Consider the following 8820-nt stretch of genomic DNA (forward strand, 5'->3'; position numbering starts at 1 on the left):
TGTTTAAAAAGTGTAAAATTAATCACCCAATTTGAAAATAAACAAGCATCTTTTACCACCCACTGATCAGATCTTCGTTCGTTCCTACCGTATCTTATCTACCATTTTGCCTTCGACTTCGACATCCCCTTGGTTGTATCTACTAAAGATCTATATCTCAAACAAAATCAAGATATTGAGGGTATTTAAAAAAAGCCGTGCAACCACGAAACTCTCTCTATTTTGTTTTTAACACAGGGAATGAGAGAGCATTCTATTCAATATACTTTCTGCCCTATTAGCGTAGAAATTGCACTCCATCGTAGATAAAGGATTAAGTAGATAATTATAGGAGGACAGCCGTATGAAAAAGAAAGTGAGTATACATATTAGCAACAGCATCGAATATTACTTTTTCTTAATGGCAAAAGGAAAGACTTCCATTATTTTCTCAATGTGATTAAATTGGTTTTCCTCTTTAAGATCTTCATTGTAGAATTGCTTCGTAAACTTTTAGATTCTCTGAATTAGATTTTGTTTTGAACGTCAGTTAGTCAAAATCAATAATTAAGCTGTGGTTTTCCTCACTAAGATAAAAACATTATTTAAAGGCAAACAATACGGGCATTTTATTTTTAATCAAACAACCACAGATATTGCGCCATTTAGAATTATTTTCAAAAGTTGACGCATGCGTCGACCAAAAACGGTCGAGGGGTTCCCTCTGACGTCCTATCGCAGCGCCATCATTCAAATCAGAAAGCGAAGATAGTATAGGGCAGACTTTCTGACTACCTCCACTGATGCGAGTTACCCAATCTCACGGTACATAATGCAGAGTAAAAGGTGAATTCGAAAATGAAATTGAATACAATTTCAGTCATTTGATTTTAAATTTAAAAAGTAAGTAACTTTGGACTGGTGGCATACTGTAGATATAATTTATTTGTATCAAAGGTTACTGAAAATGATCTGAAAAACTTTGACAATCTTTATACGTGTTTCTGCAAAAAGTTTTCAGTTAGAATAAAATTTCTTCATGGTTACTAAAGATATGAATTTGATAGTTGCTCTCAAAATTGCCAGGGGAATTTAAGATACCGTGTCCTGTTGTAACCACAATCAACATGGTTAAAAACTTTTCACTTCACAGGTAGGTACATCATTGTGTTTGTATTTTATTGGACGTCTGGTTCTAAAAAGTCAAAAAAAATGTTTAGTTTTGATTTGAGCAAAGTATACTCCTGCGTTCAACATCAATACGGTACAGTGTGCCGTGGTGGTATTAGTAGAGAGAGTGTTCGAGTCTGTTCATAATATGAGGCTGAAAATCTTTGGCGTACATTACATATCGAAGTACCGTTCTGACACAGTGACATAAACAGCATTTTCAAAGTTTGCTTAAGCTTCAATATTGGTGTAAAGAATTATTCACAAAATAGCATCAAATACTCCATAATCCATCGTTTTCGGCTTTTGTTCCGCTTCTGTTTACATTTTTCTGCTCGGCTTCCCATGCTCAACCATTTTTTTTTGCTGTAACACTGTGCTTCAAATGTCCACGAGAAGGAATCAGTTCATGTTAGTCATAGTATATTCTCATTGGCATGTCTCACTCACTAAACCTTTTGTAAGAAACTCGATGTTGGTACCAGTTTTTGGCACGTTTTGGCGCAAGGCTTACTCTTTGAAAAATTACTTTCGGCGCATGCAATATAATTATAGGGTACTCTGGGTTTTGTCTTTCCACCAAAAATTTCAATTTAATTTCCTTCAAAATGAAATCACTATATAGGAAAACAATATGAATTAACGGTCAATTTCCCTTTTGTCTATGCCTTTATAATATCAGCAGGGTTTCGGTAGAGCAGCGCATAACACTCTGTGTGTGTGTAACACACTGCCATTGAAGATGTCCATCGTCCATTCTGACAATTGTATAAGCAATCAGTAGCAAACAATGTCCCTCAAGTAAATCCAGTTGAGCAACTACGTTAAAAAGATATTAACCAAGCAAAAATCTTGTGTGCTGTTTGTTGTTTGTGAAAGCTTTTAGCTGTGTGGACTGGCAGTGCAGACAAGAAGCTACCTTCTCTGTCCGTGCATAGCTAGGAAATCAATACAAGTAGCAGCAAAAGAGATACCGCGCGCGAATATTTTTTAACCGCGCACGGCCCGCTCAGAATCGGACGAAACATGAATTCTGAATATGAATATTTTTCTGGCGAGCAAGTTCGCTACGTGAAGCAACAAAAGCCCCTGCGGGTCAATAAGTATCTGTGTAGCAAGCTAGAAAGTACACATGCAATCATTAGGTTGCAAAGTCCAAGACCTGATGATTGCATCTCCACTTTCTAGCTTGACACTCGGGCAATTGTATAGGTAGCAGTTGTAAAGAAAAAACTCAGCGTGGGGCGTTGCGGCTGGTTATCTGCTTAAGGTATTTTTCATTATATAATTTCTGCTGGACTACCTAATTATTCAACAGGATGTCCTCTAAAAAAAATTCTATAGTTATGAGATACACATAAATGAAACATTTTAAAGTAGAATAAGAAGAATACATCTCATTACCTTATATTGTATTGGTCCTGTTCCTTGCCAGTATTTTCACAAGAAATTTTGTATGAAATTTTGAAACATGAAAGTGAAATAACAAACACAAAAAAAGTATAAAGGAATGAAAATATGCAAATCAATCATGAAAATAATTTAAGTGGAAAACTGAAGTTAGTTGTTAGAAATAACTAAATCAATACATCCAGTTGATAGACTCCAACTTCAGTTCGAAAAATTGACAGCCATTTTGTTCGCTTTTGACGCTTCCACAAGGTCCGTAATGTAGTTGCGCATTTTTAACAGCAATTACGCCCGCCGTGTCAATTTAGTTGTCTGCTTTCTAGTAAGTGCTGGAAAATCTTCATTCCTTGAAACACCCATCTCGGAAAATACCAATCTTTGCACATATTCAACGACCTCGAAATAAGGACGCTCTAAAACATTGATTTCATTTTCGCTTTCGAGAAAATCCATGTCGCTGATAATGCTGATGAAATGTTTCATGTCTTGACTCAATGACTTTCTTTTGAGGACTAATTTGCAATAAGCAAAATTAACAAAAGCACCAAAATTCCTCGATTAGTCTCGATGACCCAAAACAATATAATACAATGAATAATAATGAAAATTAAGTTCTTAAAAACTTCTGTTCGCAAAGCTATTATCAACCTTGTGATAATAATTACAATTGTGTGAAAAAATTCTTTCATTTTTCCGAACGATAAAATTAAAAGAGAACCAATTAATTTGAGAAATCAGGATTAATATTGCAAGGTATCGGGTCAATAAGCCCAGATAAAGAGAGGCCCACCTTGTATTTCAATCTGGGGGTGAGATATTCTTATCATACTCTTATTTTTTATCTGAAAACTACAGCTTTTTCCGAGTGGTCTATTTTACAGTGATTAATATTACTTTTTTAACCCATTTTCGGCACAATTTTCAACATATACCCTGTTAAAATTATACTTCTACCCTATTTTCTCACCCTGGAGATATCGCTATCTATAGAAGAATTTCTCTTGCACCATGCTTTCAATAATCCCTTAACCTTAGTTGGTTTTTCCGATGTATCAAGCAATTTTAGCTCATTTTTCCATTTTGACAGACTTTATGGGTCATTATGAAAACAAAAAACATTTAAATAAAAAGTCAATCGTTTAGTCAGATTTCTTTTATTGAATTTAAAATAGAAAAACATCTTTTGAATGAACACCTGGCTTTCAAAAGAGAAGAAAGGAAATCTATAAACCTTTTATAAGGCATTTCCCCTTATCGCTCCTTTTATTTACTTGATTTTTTCTCTCGCGCCAGATTTAATTCGAAACCCGTGTATTAAAGTTCAGAGAACGCGTGTCAAACTAAAAATCAAAAACATTCAAACTGAGCGAGAAATCATTTTCATCAACTTAACGCAACAAGGACAAATGTTGAAAACCAACAAAACAAAACAGTGACAAACCTTAAAACCAACAACAATAACAAAATAAAAACAAAGAACCAAAAAGTAAAAACCCACAAATAAACAATCTTACAATGAACAAACAATCAATATAAATCTACAAATTTAGCGGAGAGAAAACCGGTAAGTGAATTTAAAGAAAGTTGAGAAATAAATGGAAAGCGGATAGATGAAGACCAAAGTCTGGCATCAGGTGTGGCCATGAGTAAGCTTGCCCTGCTACTTTAGAGTCGCCCGTCATCTAACGAAAGGTTAGAAAGTGTTGCAATCACAATCTAGAAAAGATTTAGAAAGAAAGACGCATAATCGAAAAGTTTGAAAAGTTGGCCCAGAGCCCGGTTCGGCGTGCCGTATCCGAGTGGCCGTACGGAAAGGAAAAGAAGAAGGAAATGAGGACTTCAAACAAAAAACACACAAATTTATATCAATACGCGTGAACTTCTTTAACCAATTTTTTACTAATAATAATAATAATAATAATAATAATGTATACAAGTTCAAGGCACACGAGGGCCTCTGAGAACCGGATCTTGATTACAATTGTCTTGTCTCGAATCTTTTCGGATGTTTTTTCCAAGCTTCGTTGAGTCTTTCTTTAAAGATTTTGACAGTCTTTGCCTCTACAACGTATCTTGGTAATCTATTCCAGTTTGGTATACTCCTGTAAAAGAACGAGTTGGTTTGTGCGCCTCGGAATCCATCTTTACCAAAATTTGGTATCAGCTCATCTTTGTGTCTCCTGTTCGGACGTGTTCGAGTCGATAATTTACTTGGAAGAGTATTTTTATCGTAGTAGTGGAGATGTTTGTATACTTGGACCATATCACAAAAGAGTCTCCTGAATTCAAGCGTGGGGAGGTCAAGTATGCGCAAGCGTTCTTCATAGGACATATCTTTGCAGATAGGCACGAGTTTTGTGGCGCGTCTTTGTACACCCTCGATCAAATTAACATATTTTCGAAGTTTAGGTGACCATACCGACTGAGCATACTCCAAGTGCGGACGGACAAACGAAGTATATAGTACTAGGAAGATGGATGGATTCAGATGTTCAAAGCTCCTGTTAATCACTCCTAGTATTGAATTTGCCTTCTTTACCTGCTTTGCAATATGCTCCTCGAATGTAAGTTCTGAGTCGATCACAATCCCAAGATCTTCCTCTTCAAAAACATGTTCAAGCTGATTTCCATCCAAACAATATGGATAGGCATGTTTGATGTCAGAGAATTTGCCAATAGTTAGTACGTGACATTTGTCGGGATGGAAATTTAATAACCATTCTTTCGACCACTTAACTAGCGCGTCTATATCCTGTTGGATGGAAATAGAGTCTTCGATAGTGTTGACCTCTTGGAAGATTTTGGTGTCATCAGCAAAAAGGAGTATAAATGATGATATCACTCTTTCAGGAAGATCGTTGATGTAAAGAACGAACAATAACGGTCCAAGGACACTACCCTGTGGGATACCACTAACCACGTGATCCGTTGTCGAAAATGATTTATTTACTTTCACTGATTGGGTTCGTCCATTTAAAAATGATTTTACCCAAGACATTATCGGACCATCTATGCCGTATGCTAATAGTTTCTGGCGTAAACGACGATGAGGTACAGTGTCAAAGGCCTTTGCGAAATCAAAATAGATACTATCAATCACTTTTCCTCCGATGTACTTTCACAGCAGTATCCAAGTAATACAACAGTTGCGTAACGGTGGATCGATTTTTGATAAAACCATATTGCTTGTTCGATAAAAGATGTTTATCAAGAAGATGCTCCATAATATGCTTTTCACTATTGACTCCATCAGTTTGCATACTATTGATGTCAAGCTTACAGGTCGATAATTTACTGCAAGATTTTGAGCACCTTTGTTCTATATATGGGTATTACGTGAGCTTCTTTCCAATCCTTTGGTAGAGACCCTTCCTTTAATGATGTATTCATTATTACTGCAAGAGGTTCAGAGACGTAGTCAGATAACGACAGTAGCATCTTAGGATGTATTCCATCAGGACCAAATGATTTATTTTGATTTTAGATGTTTTTTCGATCTGGATCATTTCTTTTGTTTATATGGATTTCATCGATTACGGACTCAGTTCTTTTCTCGAAGTCCGGTAGCTCCCCAGGAGGCTCTCTGTGAAAACACTGCAGAATTGACGTTGAAGTATATTCGCCTTTTCATGGTCTTCATGTTTCAAAGAATTTTTGTCATTTGGTGCCTCAAGTAATGATGATACCGTACTGGAAGATTTCATTTTGCTCCGACATGTGACCAGAAAACTTTTGGTTTTGTTTTTGAATTGTTTTGCAGATTTTCCGTTCGTAATTTCTATGGCTTGTGTCATCATTTTCGTCACTCGGTTGCGTACACGGGTGTATTTCACGCGATTCTCGTCTTTCTCTCGCGGCGATGATTTCATCCATTTTCTATGTAGACGCTTTTTCTTTGCTATTTCAGTCTGAGATCTTTTGGAATAGGAATTCTTCCTCTCTTTCTCCAACCCTCGCTCCAATCGTTTTGAGCGGGATGAAACGGTTTTGCAATTCACTTACTTTATTCTTGAAAACTTGCCAAAGTTCCTCGACTGATTTGTCATTAGCCGCATCTAGAAAAATCCTTTGCCAGTTACCTGTTTCAAGATTTTGCTTCATTGCTTCAAAATCAGCATTATCATAATTGTACCTTCCGATGTGGGCTTTACATATGCATTGCACTTTATGCTAAAGGTCAGGGAACTGTGATCGCTTTTACCCAATGGACTGAGATATTCCAGATTTTGTGTTTGGTTGGCTTCTCCTGTTAGAATGAGATCAACCAAAGATGGTTCATCGGTTCCACGGCCGTCCGTTCTGATGGAGGAAAGAGTCGCGGAGAGTATCTAAGAACTTCTCTTCTTTGCTTTCTTCCTGATGTTTTGTCGTCCAATTTTCCAGTTAATTGTAGGAAAGTTAAAATCCCCACAAAGCATTTATGGGAATATTTTTTGATGGATGAAATATCGTAAATGAGCTTATAAGTCTGATGTTGTTTCATTCGACATGTTACTGCTGGTAGGGCTGCGGTACATGCATGCAAAAACCAGTAAGTCATTACCACTTAGGCGAACTTCTATGATACAAGCTTCAATCAAAGTTACTTGATTTATTGATTTGGTCACATTAACAATCAAATGCTGAACTGATGCGTGGGCAAGAATGATAACTCCACGGCCAATGTAGGTATCCATATCGTATGACAAACACTTTATAATCTTTGAATTCGTACTCGTGTAGTTCTCTTAGTGTTCCATGTTTTGGTTTTACTTCACATATGGCAACAATGTGTGGTTGTTGTTTTCTCTACGTTTTGTATAAGTTCTTTCTTTTTTGCCTGATGTTAGAATATCAGCGTTGCAGTAATAAAACTTGATACCATTTATTGTTAGATCATGGCGAGGGACTTGATTCAGACTTTTTTGATTTATTGTTCTTTTGTTGTTTGTGTTTGAGTGAGATTTTTGAACACAACTTTCTGGTTGCATTCTCTATTTGGGGTTTCGTCTTGATCTTGATGAGGAAGAATCCGTTTTTTGAATTTCCCCGCACTCTCCATTTTTCATTTTCAGAGTTATTATTTGCGTTACGTTCTTTAGCTTGGTTCGAAAGTTTTTTTTAATTGGTTTCTTTCATCGGGTGTTAGATCTTCAGTGATACTGACTGCCCTATATTTTTCAATACCCTTAAGAAGACAAAGATTGCCAAAGAGTGTGGACTTTTCTCTCTCGTTTGAGAGACAAACCAAAAGAGGTCGCTTCTTCTCTTGTGATGGACTTCCAAGACGAGTGACACGCTTGATTTCAACCCGGGAGTGTGTATCTCTAACAAGATCTTTTGCCCACTTGAGGTCGTCATTAGTTTCTTGCTCAGTTAATCCGTGAACAATGATGTTGGAAGACCTTTTGAATTTATCGTTCTCTTCCGCGTCCTACTAATGTGAGTTGCTAATTCACATATCCTGCAAACAAGTGGAGCGCTACCAACCACTAGACTTTCTAATAAGTTCAAACTAGACATTCACAATTTTCAAACTAAAAATCCGATAAATGTTTTAGATGATAATTAAATAAAACTAGAGAAGACTTTCTAAGAATAGTGTTATATTGCTAGCAAGGGAATGGAATACCTGCTGGCGTCCATATATTTTTTTCAATGTCTTTTGTAAATGAAAGACTTTTCCGCCTTGTTTCAAAGCACGGTCCATTAAAACTCTACCCGCCAAGCTAAAATTTTCCAAAGATGAACTAACCCGTGCTATCCGGATGATTTCAGCACCAAAACAAGAGTAAAACATGGTTGAAGGCAAATTACTAGTGCAAAAAGGAAGACGTACAATCTCAAAGGAAAAACTGTCCCTTTTATCAAAAAGTCTAACATCTAGACGACCGTTATGCTTTTGTCGTTTAGTCGTAATTAAACACACTGAGACATTTTTTCCAATATCACGCTTGATTATTCGCAACGCTTATAGCGTCATAGGGGATTTTTTAACTCGGGAATTCTTAAATCAGCTTTATCGGGTCCTCAATCTTGAAGGCCTCTTTCCTTCAACAACAAATTTATTTTCTTTGTAAGAATTTCCAGTGTTTAAAAAAAGATGTCACTCAGTGCAGTTCTCTATTGTTTTCTTAACTATTTTTTCTTATAAAAAACAATCTATATAATAATTTCCTGGGAAAATGTGTCTCCCGATTGGAAAAAATAACCTCATTTATTTTTTGTAAAACTTATTTTTTTTAACTTTCTTGTTGTGATAATTAAAAAGAAATCTCATCA

Source organism: Clytia hemisphaerica, unplaced genomic scaffold (assembly GCF_902728285.1).
Source record: "Clytia hemisphaerica strain Z4C2 unplaced genomic scaffold, Clytia hemisphaerica genome assembly, whole genome shotgun sequence".
NCBI lineage: Eukaryota > Metazoa > Cnidaria > Hydrozoa > Leptothecata > Clytiidae > Clytia > Clytia hemisphaerica.